The following is a 17452-nucleotide window of genomic DNA, read 5'->3' as shown; positions in this document are numbered from 1 at the left end:
GATTTTTCCAGTGCAATTCATCTTTTGATTACCTGACTTCTAGGGCCAAGAGTATTGATTGTGGAGCAGAGCAAGCTGTAATTGCTAACAACCTCAGTTTCTTTTCAATCTATCATGGTACTGACCATTGGCCCATGGTGAGAATCTTTGTCCTCTTAATGTTGAGTTTCGATCCGTATTGAAGACTACAGTTCTTGACCTTCTGCAGCAAGTGCTTCAGGTCCTCCTCAGTTTCAGCAAGCAGGGTTGTGTCATCTGCATAATGCAGGTTGTTGATGAGTTTTCCTCCAATCCTGATGACACATTCCTCCTCATACAGCCCAGCATCTTGGATGATCTGTTCTGCATATAGATTGAAAAGGTAGGAAGAAAGGACACATCTCTGATCCATGCAGTGTTTCCTTGCGATGTTCTGAGGATTTCTTCCTGGTCCAAGTACAAGTTTCACATAAGCATAACAAGTGTTCTAAGATTTCCACTCTCCTTAAGTTTAGCCATAATTAATTAATATCCACACATTCAAATGATTTTGCATAGTCTATGAAACACAGATAGACATGTTCTGGTACTCCTTGCTTTCTGCCAAGATCCATCTGTCTTTGGCAATAATGTCTCTTGTGCCATGACCTCTACTAAATCCTGTATGTATTTCTGATAGTTCTCCAGCCATTTCTGGATAATCTTCAGCAGGATTTTACTAGTGTGTAATATTAGTGATTGTCGTTGAGTTGAGCATGACTCATAGCAACCTTATGAACAAAAGGCCTGAAGCCTTTCTGTAAATATTGTCATTTCTTAAAGTTCACAGAGTTTCCAGAGGCATGTTGTCTAGCAAGTGGATGCCACTCCTGCTCCCAAACCTGTCTTAACCTGGGAACTCCACCGAACACTGTCCACCATGGGTAACCATTATGACATTTGATACCCCAATGGCACAAGGTTCAGCATCACAGGAACCCCAGGTTACCTCAGTACAGCAAATAGCCTGTACTACTTACAAGAATGCTCTTTCAAAATATAATTAACAATTGACTTTTAAATACAAAGACCCTCAATGATGTATTATTGACTCTAAACAGGAGGGTTAAATAAAAAGCAACCCATAAAATATGTTATTGTATATGCTATTGAAATGCCTATGGCCTAAGTCTACCCTATATACAGCAGCTCTAAACCCTTCGTGTCCTGAGCCAGTCTCACTAATTCCGACACACCAACCCCTATTGCCCCTGTCACTATATCAATCCATCTCACCCAGTGTCTTCCTCTCCTGCACTGCCCCTCCACCCTTCCGACCTGATAATTTCCACACTCTATTGGGTCACCTTTAAAAAAAATTTTTTTTGAATGGGAATAAAAATGGATCTCTTCCAGTTAGTAAGCCACGTAGTTGTTCTCCAGATTTCAGGGCATAACCTGGTGAGCACATCAAAGGCAGCCTCCGTTTGTTGAAATATTAGACAACTCTTTTTTTCTACGGAGACTTGGTAGAGTTACAGGCTAAGTCTTTGGCTGTACATACAAAGGTAAGTAGTTTAGATCCACCAGCTGTTCCACGGGAGAAGACTGAGGCCGTCTCATCCTGCTAATGTATACAACCTCTGCAAATGGACGCTGGATGGCCAGGAGTCAGGAAAGTTCAGGCAGTGGACATTTATTTTATACTGTGACCTGGAGGCATTGTGGTTAAGTGCTCTACTAAACTGAAATCAGAATCAACTAACGACATTCTGGGAGAAAGATGCAGCAATGTACTTCAGTAAGATTGAAAACCTTGGAAACCCTGTGTGGCCCTTCTACTCTGCCTTGTAACATTACAAAATGATCTCTCTGAGTTAGAATAAGCTTTATGGTACTAGACAACAACAATAGTTAGCAATTACCAGCTACATTAACATTTGTTATCACATAAACTAGATCAATCCCTTGTGCTATCATTCCTAAAGTCTTACTCTTTCTTTAATTATTTCCCCAGTTAACCAGTTAGCCAGTTTTTATGTTCATCTCATTACCCTCATCATTATCAAAGCCATGTATTGCCCATAGGCAATAGCGTTATGAAAGAAGGAAAATAAAGAACAGATTACTTGGAATATGAAGGAACATTTGCTTGGCTCAGATTCTAATTGGTTTCCCCTGACCCTTTTCTTTCCCTCTTCTTTGGCTTTATATATGCTGATTTTGTTGATTATATCATTTCCCAAAGGGAGAACATTTGATGCCAAAGACTCATTAGAGATGTGGTAGTCTATTCAAGAATGAATGGTTTCTTCAATCAAAGAAACTGAGGACATAGAGAAGGCTGTGGAAAAGAGGAAGGGTACTGCTGATTAATATAATATTTCAAAGAAATCATCAAAGGCCAGGACAGCAAATGGCTTATGGATATTGATCTGCATACTGCTAAGCACATACACTGCAGGAAAAGAAAATTTTCATATATTCTGTGACATTCATTTTTAATTTTTATTGTCCCCTCCCATGCTACATAAGTAAATTAGTTGATGCAAACCACAGTACTGTTTACTCTAAATAAAGTCGACTAATCTTTAGAAACTATGATGTGCTTTTCTGTGCCCTTTAAAGCAAAACTCAACCCGGTCACTATTAACATTTGGACCAAGTAATCCCAAATGTTGTGGGAGGCTTTCTCTGTGTGGTAAGATGTTTAGCAACAGCCAAGGCCTCTATCTTCTAGATGCGAGTAGCTGCCCCTCTTCTCCAGTAGCTAAAATAAAATTGAAAAAAAGTCTCTGTTGTTGTTGTTCAGTGCCATTGAGTTGAGTATTACTCATAGAAGCCCTATGAACAACAGATCTGAACCTTGTTCTAGTCTGTGCCTACCTTGCTCTATACACTACAGTCCATGGCAGCAGACACTATGTTAACCCACCTGGTTGAGGGTCATCCTCGCCTTCGTTGACCCTCCAACGTTCTGAGCATCATGTCTTTCTCCAAGGAATAACCCCTCCCAGCAACATGCCTGAAGTATGTGAGGCAAAGCTTCATTATCCTTGTCTCCAAAGAGCCCTCTGGTTGCACCATCTACAAGATATATTTGTTTGTTCTCTTGGTCATCCATGGGATGTTCAGTACTCTTCTCCAACACCACTCCTCAAAGGCATCAATTCTTCTGTCATCTCTATTCATTGCCCTTATCTCAGATGCATAGCAAATGGTCAGAAAGACAATGGCCTGGATCAGATGCACCTTAATCCTCAAACTGACATCATTATGCCTCTATAATTTGGAGAGATCCCTGACTGCAGACGTTACCAGTGCAACATGACCCTTGATTTTCTGACTGTTGGTACCAAGGTGTTAATTGTGGATACAAGTAAGATGAAATTTTTGACAGTTTCCATCTTTTCTCTGTCTATCATGATGTTGCCTGTAAGTTCAGTCGTAAGAATCTTTGTCTTCCTAACATTGAGATGCAACCCATATTGAAAGCTGTATTCTTAATCCTCTGCAACAAGATCTTCAGGTCCTCCTTATTTTTAATAAGCAAGGTTGTGTCATCTGCATAATGCAGGTTATTGATGTGTTTCCCTCCGATCCTAATGCCACATAACTTTTCACAGAGTCCAGCTCTCAAATAATTTTCTCAGCATACAGATTGAATAGGTATGGAGAGAGAATATAACTAACACATGTCGTTCCTAATTTTAAACCATGTAGTGTTCCCTTACTCTGTTTGCACATTTTCCTGGTCTACTTATAAGAGTCATACGAGAACAACTAAGTGCTCTAGGATTCCCATTCTTCTCAATGTTAGCCATAACTTGTTATGATCCACACAGTCAATGCCTTTTAATGTAGTCAGTAAAGGAAAGACATTCTTCTGGTATTCTTGACTTTCAGCCAGGATCCTTCTGATATCAGCATTGATATTGCTGGTACCACCGTCTCTTGAGTCACATGATCATCCATATACCAGGAACACTGGACACTTTGCATAATATCCCAAGACTTTATGTAAGGAGGTAAACAAGTGCTGTTAAAGGATCTCTGGCGAGGTGTGTTGACACAGTGGCCTCTGTATTGGGCTTAAGCCCAGTAAAGATTGTGAGGATGGAACTGGATCAGGCAAGGTTTCATTCTGCTCTACGTAAGATCCTTATGAGTCAGAACTGACTCAAAGGCACAAACGATAGCAGGAACAGTAAGGAGAAGGGAAGTATATTCAGATAAAAAAGGATTAGGAAGAAGAAGATGAAGAAGAAATCCTTACAGGTGCTTTCATAAGTCATACTTGTTATTTCCCATAGTTTTCCAAAGTAGATATGATTGACACATTTTACAGACGAGAAAATGAAAATGCAATGTGTAGATAACCTGCAGTAGGGAGCTGTGGTGGTGTAAGTGTAGAGAATTGTGGTGCTTACCCAAAGACAGTCCCGTTCTGGCAGTTCAAATCCACCAACAGCTCCTTGAAAAAAGGTGAGAAATCTCTTCCTGTGTGACTTACAGCCTCCAAAAATCTGCTAGAGGGTCAGCTATGGGTCAGCTATGGGTCAGTTGCAACTCAATGACAATGAGGTCTTTTTTGGAGTTTTGAGGTAACTTGTAAATTGATCACAAAGGTAGGAAATAGTAAAAATGAGATTGAAATGCTGCTCAGATTGAGTTCAAAGGTACTGTTCCTTCCAGCATGCCTCATTGGTTGTGTGTGTGTGTGTGTGTGTGTGTGTGTGTGTGTGTATGTGTATATATACATATATATTTCTGAGTCTGCCTTATATTTTGTCTATAATAGTCTATCACTATTAATTAATACATTTTTGTTCATTGAGGGTCTATGAGACCCCGTAGTAGGGATGAAAGCCAGCACCATCATAAAAGTCTAATGACAAGACAGTCCCAGAGCAAGTGAACCTATGCTCTACTCAATTGGAAAGATAAAGTTAACAATGAAGAAATGTGGAAATAAGATCAAATACTAAATTCAGTTAGCAGTTTCCAATGACTTATTGGAATACTGACTCACTGGGAGAGGACCCGTGTCTATCAACATAAAGCTGTGCTCTGCAGGCTTTTAAATGGCTGGTTTTTTCTTTAAGTATATTGACATCCTTTTCTTCTTGGGCTCTTGTGAGTGGCTTCATACTTCCAGCCTTCCAGGTAGCAGATGAGTACTCTAGCCATTTGTATGGTGCTCAGGTACTCTAAACGTTACATAGTGTTAGCCACAAGACAGAGCTAGGGGACACTGCATAGTTCAAAATCAAGAAAAGCATACATCAAGGACATATCTTTTCTCCACACCTTTTCAATCTATTTACTGACACATCATTCAGGAGGCTGGCTTTATGAAGAAGAATGTGGAATCAGGATTGGAGAAGGGTACACCACCAGCCTCCATTATGCAGATGACACAACTTTGCTGGCTAACACTGAAGAAGACTTGAATTATTTGCTATGGAAAGTCAAGGACTTCGATATGGAACGCATCTCAACTTAACAAAGATCCTTACTGCTGGGCCTATTGGCAATATCATTATTGATGGAGAATAGATTGAGATAGTTCATTGTGTCCATATCCACAATCAACACTTAGAACCAGCACTCAGGAAATAAAAAGATGAGCTACTTTGGGAAAATCTACTCTTAGAAACCTCTCCAGAGTGTAGAGCAATGATGTCAGCCTAGAGACTAAGGTGTGCCTGATCCAGGCAATGGTCTTCTCAGTTGCTTACTATGCATCTGAGAGCTGGACCATGATTAAGAATGACAAAAGAAGAATTGATGCCTTTAAGCTGTGGTGCTGGAGAAGAGTATTGAACATAGGGTCAAGAGAACAAACAAATCTGTCCTGGGGAGGGTGAAAACAGGTTCCTCCTTCGAGGCAAGGATTTTAAAGCTCTGTCTCACCTACTTTGGGCATGTTGCCAGGAGAGACCTGTCCTTGGAGAAAGACACCATACTTGGATCAGTGTAGGAGAGACATGTCCTTGGAGAAAGGCTTCATACTTGGATCAGTGCAGGAGAGGAAGACTCTGGATGAGATGAATTGACACAATGATTGTGATCATGAGTAGAAGTGTGTCAGAGATGGTGAGGCTGGTTCAGGAGAGGGCAAGGTTCTGGGCTGTTGTTCATAGGGTCATCATGAATTGTAGTCCACTCAGCAGCACATTACAACAGTGACATTGCAAACAGAAACAGAAAGAAGCATGTATGCTGAACTGCAAGTTAATGTTGAGAAAGGGATGATAAAGCTGACACAAAATACTCCTCGTGGTCAAGATTGTGGAATACCTACAGCTGTTAGAGACCTCTCCAAAGTACTGAAGAGCAGTGGTGTCACTCTGGAGACTAAGGTGTGACTGATACAGGCCATGGTCTTTGCAATCACTTGTTATGCATCAGAGAGTTGGACGATGACTAGAGATGATAGAAAGAGAATTGATGCCTTTCAGCTTTGGTGCTGGAGAAGAGTATTGTACCATGGACTGCTAAGAAAACAAACAGATTCATCTTGGAGAGGGTTAAACCAAGCTACTCCTTAGAAGCAGGGATTCTGGGGCTTTGTCTGACATACTTTTGACATATTGTAAGAAGGGATTGGTCCTTGGAGAGGGACATCATGCTTGGGAGGGTGGAGGGACAGCGCAGGAGGGGAAGACCCTCTATGAGGTGGATTGATTCAGTGACTGGGGTAATCAGGATGGGTGTGTCAGAGGCAGTGTGATTGGCACAGGATAGAGCAGGGTTTAGGGCTGTTGTACATAAGGTCGCTATGAGTTGCTTTCGAGGGCACATAACAACAACACCTTTTAGATTTATATCAATCCAAAACCCAGCATTTATTGGCTCTGTCCTACAATTCTTGTTGTTTGGAGAAAGATGGTATACAGCCTTGAAGGCAGAAACTATGTAATTATTAAGTTCATGCACACTGGAATCAGCGAGATTAGTGGTTGGCATGCAAATGACACAACTCCCTAGCAATTACTCTAGTAGTTATCATCAGGGTCATGCTTATTTACTGTTTACTAGGCAACGTTATGGGTTAATTGTGTCCTTCCAAAACAGCTGTGTTGTAAATTCTAAACTCTACACCATTGGTCATAATCTCATTTGGAAATGGTGTTCTTAGTTATTTGAAGCTACTCTCTTTTCAGATTTAAAAGACATTAAACAAGCAAATGAGCAGATAGAGAATGGGAAACAAATGCGCAGCGACCTGAAGATTGTCCCGGAGAAGAAGCTCAAAAGATATGAGGTCTTCCTCTAGAACCTACAGAAAGAAGGCTTCCCCACAGAACTGGCACCCTGAATTCAGACTTTTAGCTTCTAAACTGAGAGAAAAGAAATGTCTGTCTGTTACAGCTATCCATTTGTAGTATTTCTATTACAGTAAAACTAGATAGCTAGGGTATGCACCAATCACGGTGTTCACATCACCCACATGGTCTTATTTCTTTTATCTTTAAAGGAATCTGCTTAAGCAGACATTATTACTTTGCCCATTTGACTGATGAAGACGTTGAGGAAATAGAGGCTTATGGCAAACCCTGTAATATAACAACAGATATTATTATGTGTGTTATAGTAATACCAACTTCAAATGATCGTTGTAGGTAGTATAAGAGATGTTGTCATTCTCACACTGTGCCTACCGCCCTATGGCTGCCTGAAATCAGGTGACTGGCCTCTCCACCCTGGATCCACACCTTGTTCTCGCTCCATTCTCTGTGTTCCCCATTGCAGACCTAGCACATCCACTTCTGCTGGGCCTGGGGGTTGACTGCGAACGAATTCATAGTTGACCCTGTACTGGGTTTTCAGAGGCAGTAAATCACATTGGAGGAGAGTGCCCATCTTTTCTCATAAATAAAAGAGATATTAGAGATAACATTAATATCACATGCAAGTAAGATTCTGTTGAAAATTATCCAAAAAATGACTAGAGCAACATGTCAACAGAGAACTGCCAGATGTGCAGGCTGGATTTAGAAGAGGTAATGATACAAGGGATATTATAGCTAATGTTGAATGGATCTTGGCAGAAAGCAGAGAATACCAGAGGAATGTGTCTATCTGTGTTTCATTGACTATGCAAACGAAGGCTTTTGACTGTGTGGGTCACAACAAGGTATGGCTGACTCTGAGAAGAGTGGGAATCCCAGAATATTTGATTGTGCTTATGCAAAACCTATACTTGGGCCAAGAGACAATTCTCAAAACAGAACAAGGAGACACTGCATGTTTCAAAATCAAGAAGGGAGTCCACCAGGGATGTATTTTGTCTCCATTTCTTTCCGATCTGTATGCAGAGCAGATCATCTGAGATGCTGGGCTGTACAAGGAGGAATGTGGCATCAGGATTGGTGGAAGAATCATCAACAACCTGTGTTATGCAGATGACACAACTCTGCTTGCTGAAACTGAGGAGAACCTGAAGCACTTGCTGCAGAGTGTCAAGGACTGCAGCCTTCAATATGGATTGAAGCTCAACATCAAGAAAACAAAGATTCTCACCACTGGGCCAATTGGCAGTACCATGATAGATTGAAAAGAAACTGAGGTTTTTAGCAATTACAGCTTGCTCTGGGCCAATTGGCAGCATCAGTATGGACAGTGAAGAGATTGAGATAATTAACAGTTTAAGTTTGCTTGGCTCCACAGTCAACATTCTTAGTACCAGCAGCCAGGAAATCAAGAGATGAAAGTCAGCTGTCAGGGACCTCTCCAGAGTACTGAAGAGCAATGATGTCAGAATGGAAGCTAAGGTGTGTCTGATCCAAGCTGTAGTCTTTGCAATTGCATACTACGCATCGGAGAGCTGGACAGTGTCTAGGGATGATAGAGGGAGAATTATTGTCTTTGAGCTGTGATGCTGGAGAAGAGTATTGAATATACCATGGACTGCTGGGAGAACAAACAGATTTGTCCTGGAGAGGGTGAAACTGGTCTGCTCCTTGGAGTCAAGGATTCTGAAGCGTCATCTGACATACTTTGGGCATGTTGCAAGGAGGGACTGGTCCTTGGAGAGGGACATCATGCCTGGGACGGTGGAAGGACAGCTCAGGAGAGGAAGACTCTCTATGAAGTGGATCGTTTCAGTGATTGAAGTAGTGGGGGTGGGTGTGTCAGAGACAGTGAGTTGTCACAGGATAGAGCAGGGTTTAGGGCTCTTGTACATAGGGTCGCTATGAGTTGCACGGGACTTGATGGCACATAACAACAAAACAACAATTTGAGATAAATCACCAGACATCTAATAATCCGTCAGTAAGTAATCATTGTTAAAACAAATGCAACTGAAGTGAATTGTCGTTGACAAAGACAAAGAGCCTCAGTGAGGCAAATTGACACAACAGTTCCCACAATGGGCTCAAGCGTAACAGCAATTTTGAGGATGGTCTAGGACTGACCATTATTTTGTTTTGCACATTGGTTTGCTTTCACCAGGGATCAACTCAACAGTGCTTAAAAATGACAACATTAAAAGTGCAAAAATGAATGAACGAAAATCCAAGTCTCTGTAAATTTTCATTAAAATAAAAAAAAAATCACTTTCCAAAGACAAGAGCGAATTGGGGGAGTGGGTGGGCAGGGAGAAAAGTGCAACCATGAATGAATGGAAACCCTGTCTCTGTAAACTTTCATTAATTAATTCATTAATTAAAGGAAAAGGAAAAAAAATTACAACATTAAAACTAAGCCACCATAGAAGTTTCATACGAGTTATAATTTTTCTTCTTTTATTTAGTGACGTTATTATAGTTGAGCTCTTCTAACTTTCCAGTCAATGCTTCAATATTCTCACCCTCAGAAAGCATACTTGGGTACATATTAGTAATTCTCTTCATAACTGAAAAGCCATCAATTACACACTGCACAGGTTTATATAAACCTCCAACAAAAACTACAGTTCTCCCTAGGAAAATTGCATATCCAGAGTTTATTTCAATAAGAATAGTGGTAAACAATCCAGAATCACTTTTCCCATTTCTTTTCTATGCATGTGACCTCTTGGCATGTTTCAAGCTTATGTTATTTCAGTTGTTCTAGTAATTTCTTGTGTTTATTTAAGAATGCCTAATGTTTATCTCTAAGTATAGGTTACTGTGTCGAGTGAATAAGCCTTTATTTTTATGCTGATGCAATTTAAAAATAGAACAAGTAAAACATAATGGTTTGAAGCAAAGGTCTTTTAAACATAGGATACTGTTTGGCAGCAGTATTTGCGTTTTATGGGAGAACTGAATCAACTACTAACTCACTTACTTTATAAAAATATTGGATTAGAGCATAATATGACCACTTTATCCTGAGCTTTGCAAGTTACTAATGACTTCAAACAATTAAAATAAGGGAGTTAGAGGGGAGTTTTCTGTAATTGGAAGTTCTGGATTGTAATACTAGCTCCATCACTTGCTAGGTGGCTCACCTTAGGTAATTATTCTTTCAAATGTCAGCTCTGTTTTCTGTAAAATAAAATAGCTTATATCAAACTCACTCTCCTGCCAAGAAACAACTGAGAACTATGGATAAATACAGAAAACCACCTGTTGATGTATTGGAATGAAATCAAGGAGACCAAGAACTAAGAGGTAAAGATGTGAAGGAAAAGAGAGTAAAGTGAAGCGAATCCCACACTATGTGCTGCTTTCCTTTGGGAGTTTTTGCTAATTTGTTAGCACTGTAGGACCAGGAGTGAGAACTGGTAGGCCCTAGAGTCTCTGCACAGAGTGGCAGTTAAGTATTCTCATCACTTCGCCATTCACCTCATCTGTGTCATCATCCTTCCTTACAAGACTGTAGAAGGAGTTATCACTACCATGGTAGTTTCCTTCTATACTCTACTCTTCACTGCTAGCTCCATTGTTGTTGTTAGGTTACATCAGTACAACTCTTAACAATCCTATCAACAATGATCTGAACCATTGTAACAGTCTCTGTGTCAACCTATCTTGTTGAGAAGCCTGTAGATGGTTTCTTTTTCCTTCGTATCAAAACCTCTTTATTTCTCCTGTTTTATTCATTTCCCATGCTCTAGATGATTTTACCCTAGAAACAAAACAACAACACAAAATCTTCCTTTTATCTTTAGCCTCTCAATACAAACTTCCATATGGGAGAAGGATGGGCAGTCTCCTCCTGTGCAATTAACTGCCTCTGGAAACCCTCCAGAGGGTCAACTATGGGTCAGTTCTCACTCGACAGTACACAACAACAACAACATAAAAACTTCCATAGCTTGTACTGTCTATCTCTTCTACACTAAACTTCTCATGGAGATCTGTTTTATTGCTGTTGTCATCAGGTGCCGTTGAGTTGATCCCAACTCATATTTTTAAAACATTGAAAACAGTGACTGGTCTGGTGTCATCCTTACAGTCCTTGAAAAATTCAAGGCCATTGTTGTAGTCACCATGTAAATCCATGTCTTGAAGGTTTTCCTCTTTGCTGTTTTTTTTTCTCTTTCTGACTCTTTACTAAGCATGATGTCCTTCTCCAGATACTGTTGTTGTTGTTGTTAAATCCCTTCAAGTCTTAGGCAACTTATAGTGATCCTATGAACTTACTTTGTTTCTTCAAGTACATAGGGTTTCCAGAGACAAGCTGTTTTGGAAGTGGATGCCACTCCTGCTTCTAAGCTTGTTTTAATTGGGGAGCTCCGCCAAACACTGTCCACCATGGGTGATCAATATTGCATTTGGCACATCAGGGTCACAGTGTTCAGCATCACTGCCACCACGAGTCACCTCTGTACAGCACATCAACAGAGCAGTGCCGTACCACCTAGAAGAATGTTTGACCAAAAACTAGTCCCTCCTAATAACATGTGCAAAGCTTATGAGATGAAGTCTCATCTGAGGATCATCTTGTCTATACTACTTCCAAGACAGATTGTTCATTCTTCTGACAGTCCATATTCTTCACCACAGTCCTAATGCAAAGTCATCATTCTTTTTTGGTCTTCCCTATTTATTGTTTCACTTGCATATGTACATGAGATGAATAAAAATACCATGGCTTGGGTGGGGAATACGTTAGTGTTCAAAGTGACATCTTTGATGATTTCTAACACGCAGAATATTTTCACAATGACATGTTTCAATTAACATCCTGACTGCTGCTTCTATCGGTATTGATAGTAGATCTAAGTAAAATTAAATCCTTGACAACTTAACTTATTTTCTCGAATTATTATGATATTGGTCCAGTTATGAGGATTTTTGCTTTTTTTATGCTGAGCTATAGTCTGTACTGAGAGCTGTGCAGTTCTTTGATCTTCAGCAGTAAGCTTTTCAAATCTTTTATGCTTTCAGCAAATGATATTGAGTTATTGGTGTATCAGAGATTGTAAATCAGTATTCTCCCAGTCTTTATTCTGCATCCTTCTTCATATAGTCCAGCATCTCAGATTATTTGTTAGTGTATGTATTGGACAAATATGCAGTTCTTTTATGTCATCCTTATTCATTGTCCAGCTCTCAGATGTATAGAAGATAATTGGAAATTAAGATGCTGTGTTGCAACCCTGAATGCATGTGGTTTGAATCCGCCAGCTGCTTTGTGGCAGAAGAATGGACAGTCTCCTCCTGTGTGATTTACTGCCTCTGAAAACCTGCTGGAGGATCAGCTATGAGTCACTTCCAACTCTATAAGATGCAACAACATGGTATCAGTCAGGCTCACCTTAGTCTTTAAACTGGCCATTATCATTCTTTAGAACTTTGGAGAGGCCCTTGATAAAAGACTTTCCCGTCTTCTGATTTCCTGACTTCAGGTACCAAAGGTGTTGATTGTGGATTCAAGCAAGATTAAATAATTGACAGTTTCTCTCCCTTTACCAAGGTGTTGCCTCTTCACGAGTGGTGAGGATTTTTGTTTTCTTGATGTTGACCTGTAACCTGTATAGTCCATGATCTTCTTCAGCAAGCACTTCCAGTCCTCCTCGCTTTCACAAGCAAGGCTGTGTCAACTGCATAACCCAGGTTGTTAATGAGTCTTCCTTTATTTTGATGACACATTCTTCTTCATAAAGTTCAGCTTCTCAAATGATTTGCTTTGCATACAGATTTAATCAGTATGGAGAAAGGATCCAGTTCTGATATGAACCTTTTTAAATTTTTTTTAAACTGTGCAATGTTTCCTTTCTGTTCTGACAACATATTAGTCTAGATATAGATTTCATATAAACATAATTTAGGGTTCTGAAATGCCCATTTTCAATGTTAGCAATAAATAGTTTGTTATGGTTTAAATAGCCTAATGTCTTTGCGTAGTTAACAAAACACGGGCATTTTTCTGGTATTCTTTGCTTTTGGACAGGATTCACTTGACATCAGTAATGATATTCCTGATGCCAGTCTCATCTAAGTCCAGCTTGAACTTCTGAGGGTTCTCTTTCTGTGCACTGCTCAAGCAGTTTTTGGATGATCTCCAGTAATATTTTGCTTGCATGTGATATTAATGATGTTGTTTGAAAATTTCCACATTCTGTTGGATTATCTTTCTTGGTAATAGGAAAAAATATGGATCTCTTCTGCTCAATTTGTCAGGTAACTGTCTTCCAAATTTCTGGGCGTGTTTAGGGCTGCCTGGACTGGTCAGCATGTCCAGGGCTGCCTCTGTTAGTCGAAAGATGCTGACTGATATCCAATTAATTCCTGAGGCTGTTTATTTGTGATCCTTTTCAGAGAAGCCAATCATCAGTGACGGTTGGGTGCCATCTAATTCTTCTTACCTCAGGGTTATCAATATTATTTCTCAATTGCATACCATTCCATTTCAAGTTATTAATGCCTAGAATTTGGATAGATTTTTTTCTTTTAAGAGTCCTACTTGCAGGTTTTTTTTTTTCATGTTATCCCGTTTTAATAGATTCATATCTTGTATAATACATTCCATTATCTGGTTCATAATGCATTTACTGCTGGGTTTTGTTATTGTTGTTTTGGTTTTTGATTTTTCTCGCTTTGTGTCTTGGCACATCAATAAATAAAGGTCTCAACAACTTTATTCAGATTATTAAAATTTATTATATTCTTCATTTGTATATTGAGTGTCTTCAAACTTGAGGATCTCATCTTTATCACTCAGATGTTGTCTGATAAGACAAGGTTCTGCTGCTATTCTTAAGGTGGTTTTCACAGAACAATTTTTTTAAAGAAGTAGATTGTCATGTGTTTTTTTTGTTTTGGTTTTTGTAGTACATCTTAGTCTGGAAGCTCCGCTCATATCTGCCCACCTGGGACGATGATGTTAGTATTTGAAATACCTTTGGCGTAACTTGCAGTATCACAGCAACCTACAAACCACCATGGTAAGTGCTGTTAATATAAAACAAGGAAACACTGCATAGTTTAAAAAAATTTAAAAAGGTGCCTATCAAGACTGTATCCTTTCTCCATACTGATTAAATCTGTACGCAAAGCAAATAATTTGAGAAGCTGAACTTTATGAAGAAGAATGTGGCATCAAGATTAAAGGAAGATTCATTTTTTTATAATATAAAAAAAAACCCCAAACCACCCAGTTTCACATCTGCTTAAAGAAAGCTATTCAGGCCTGCAAAACTGTTCTTCAGAAGCAAACCAACTTTCTTACTCAAATATTGTTTCTTACACCAATTAGAGGGGGCTCCCTCTAATTGGTATAAGAGCTGCATAAACTTTGTTAAATGAGCAAAGACCAGAAAGGAAGATAAGAAGGGAAAATTGGAATGAGAGAAGGAAATAATCAGAAGCCATATTTAAGTAGAGAGATAATCCTAAGAATGAAATCTTGTCATTCTGATGTAGATTTCACTTCTCAAGCTATTTTAAACTTAGCCCCTTGACTACTTTGAAGTGAGGATTTTTATCTGGACATGGGCGCAACTGCAACAATTCCTGGGCTTCGAAGGTTGTGGTTCTTTCTTTCTGAAGCACCTAGGAGAGAGCAACCCTACTCAGCCGCTGTCTGCGGTGTCAGCGATCCTGTTTGAAGTCACTGGTGAGGAGACAGCTAGATGCCACAGTGGTCATTTGGGGGCTGCAAAGAGTTGTCGGCTGAACGTGGTGTTCCACTTGGCAAGTTTAACACATACTTGATTTCCACAAAACTGGATAACATTCTGGTCACATCATACCACCAACTCTGCCCTTATTACAGGGGGGGCTCTTTCATGGTAAGAAGGCATGTGTAGCTTCCTCACAATTACAATTTTGGCTAGACCAGCTTCCTTTCTTCTGAGACCCAGAGTGAACTGACCAGAGGAGTGCTGACATATTTGAGAAATTGATTCCATTTGGATTTTTTCCAGCTGTGATACAACCAGCTTCACATCTGCTTAAAGAAAGCTATTCAGGCCTGCAATCTGCCTCTTGGAAAGTTAGCATTTATTTGCATTGTCTTGGATGTAAAATATTATAGCAAAATGAAGGATATAGGGCTAACCTTATTTCTTATATTTTGAGTAAGGGAGATAGAAGAAAACTTGACATTGCCTAGTTCAAGTTCCTCGTTTTACTTTTAAATGAAGGGCACAGTAGTTAAGGGACTTGTCCACAGTACACAGTAACTACTACGTGGCAGATCTAAGACTAAATTTCCCAAGTCTGTGCTCTTTTCAGAATTTTGTGTTGAGCCAAACCTTGCCTAAAGTATTACCTTTTTTTCCCCCAAATACCAATCACTGGTACAGAGATAACTCATGGTTGCTGTGATGCTAAACATTGTGGCACTGATGTGTCAAATGAGATCAATGGTGGACAGTGTTTGGTGGAGCTCCCTGATTAAAACAAGCTTGGAAGCAGGAGTGGTATCCACTTCTGAAATGGCTTGCCTCTGAAAACTCTATGAACTTGGAGAAATGATTTAAGTTATACAAGTGTTCAGGTTTTTCATTCATAGGGTTGCTATGAGTGGTCTAAAACTTGATGGCACTTAACAACAACAACAACAGTCAGTCATCAGTTTTTGGGTTGATTTTTTTTTAAATCTGATGATATAAGTAACATATACTCATTTTAGGGGAAAAATCAATAAGGAAAATGATGGGGAAAGTCTGAAATATCACTTTTTAAAGACAACCTTAGAAAACATTTTGTTATTTATCTTCCTAGTCATCTCTGTGTGTTAATATACACATCCATAGTTTCACTTAAACTCTAAAAAGCTGCTTGGAATCCTATTTTCTAAATCTAATAACATACCCTGGAGATCTTTCCATAACAATGCATACATGCATATATTATAATTATTAATAGTTGCATGGTGTTTCAACAAAAAATATTTCATAGTATAGAAAATCTTCAATATAATCTGCCAAGGGCTATTTAAATTGGTTCTGATTTTCATTACCAAATATTTCCAAAAATACTTTTTTTGGACATGTACCTGACATTTTTCAGATTGTTCTATTATATTTTTAATTCGTAAGTATTAAAGTAAGGAAAATATTCTTCGTAGAGTCTTCAACTGCATTTTTAGAAGTATATACTTTTGTTGTTATTGTTGTTGTTGTATTGTTGAGTCAGAACCAACCCATCACTGAAATCCCATGGGAGGAGACTGGCCATCCTTTTCCTGCAGAGCAGCTGGTGGATTCAAACCACATGTCTCTCTCTCTCTCTCTCTCTCTCTCTCTCTGTCTCTCTCTCATCTCTATCTCTCCTCTACCTCTTGATTCTCATCACATCACCTTCAGGAATCATAAAAAGCAGGTTTTAGTTCCTAAATTTAAAGATGAGGGAACAAGAAAAAGGCAGCCAACTTAAATTCTTAAAGTTATACTTTCAAACAATTGACATGAATCTTGGTCAAATTTCATATTGGAATACTGAATAGATATTTTGTGTGCACTTCAGAAAGGAAGGTATGAGGTCTCAGGAGCACATAAAAACGTGCATTAAATGTTAGCTATTGTTCTTATTATTTCCCAAGCTTACACAGCTGGCCAGGTGGTGGAGTTGGACTTGGAACCAAGACTTGTCTATATCAGAAAACTCAAATATTAATATCCAACAGCGTGTTATAAAGTGGAATCATAACTTATGTGGAATTAGATTTAGAAGTCAACGAGGAAAACAAACTTGTATTGACAATCGCTTAGCAAAGAGTCACATGTGAAACCATCATACCGTTGTTCAAATGCGGCATCCACACTTTTCTCTAGTGTTGGAAAAAATTACTATGTTGTCTACCGAGACTCGCAGGCAGTAGTGGATTTCCATTTAGAAGTCAAAGTATATAAAAACTAAAAAAAAAAAAAAAGTATGAGAGTGTTCACAGCTTCCACGGTCAACACTCTTGGCACCAGTAACCAGGAAATAAAAAAACGTATTGCGATGGGAAAGTCTGCGGTTAGGGACCTATCCAAAATACTCAAGAGCAACAGCATCTCTCTGGAGACTAAGGTCTGCCTGATATAGGCCATGGTTTTTGCAATCACTTGTTATGCATCAGAGAGTTGGACAATGACTAGGGAGGATAGAAGGAGAATTGA

This window comes from Elephantulus edwardii, unplaced genomic scaffold (genome assembly GCF_000299155.1).
Source record: "Elephantulus edwardii isolate Elephantulus edwardi_28Jun2011 unplaced genomic scaffold, EleEdw1.0 scaffold00003, whole genome shotgun sequence".
NCBI lineage: Eukaryota > Metazoa > Chordata > Mammalia > Macroscelidea > Macroscelididae > Elephantulus > Elephantulus edwardii.
The sequence above is the reverse complement of the archived record's forward strand: the minus strand, read 5'-3'. Positions refer to the sequence as shown.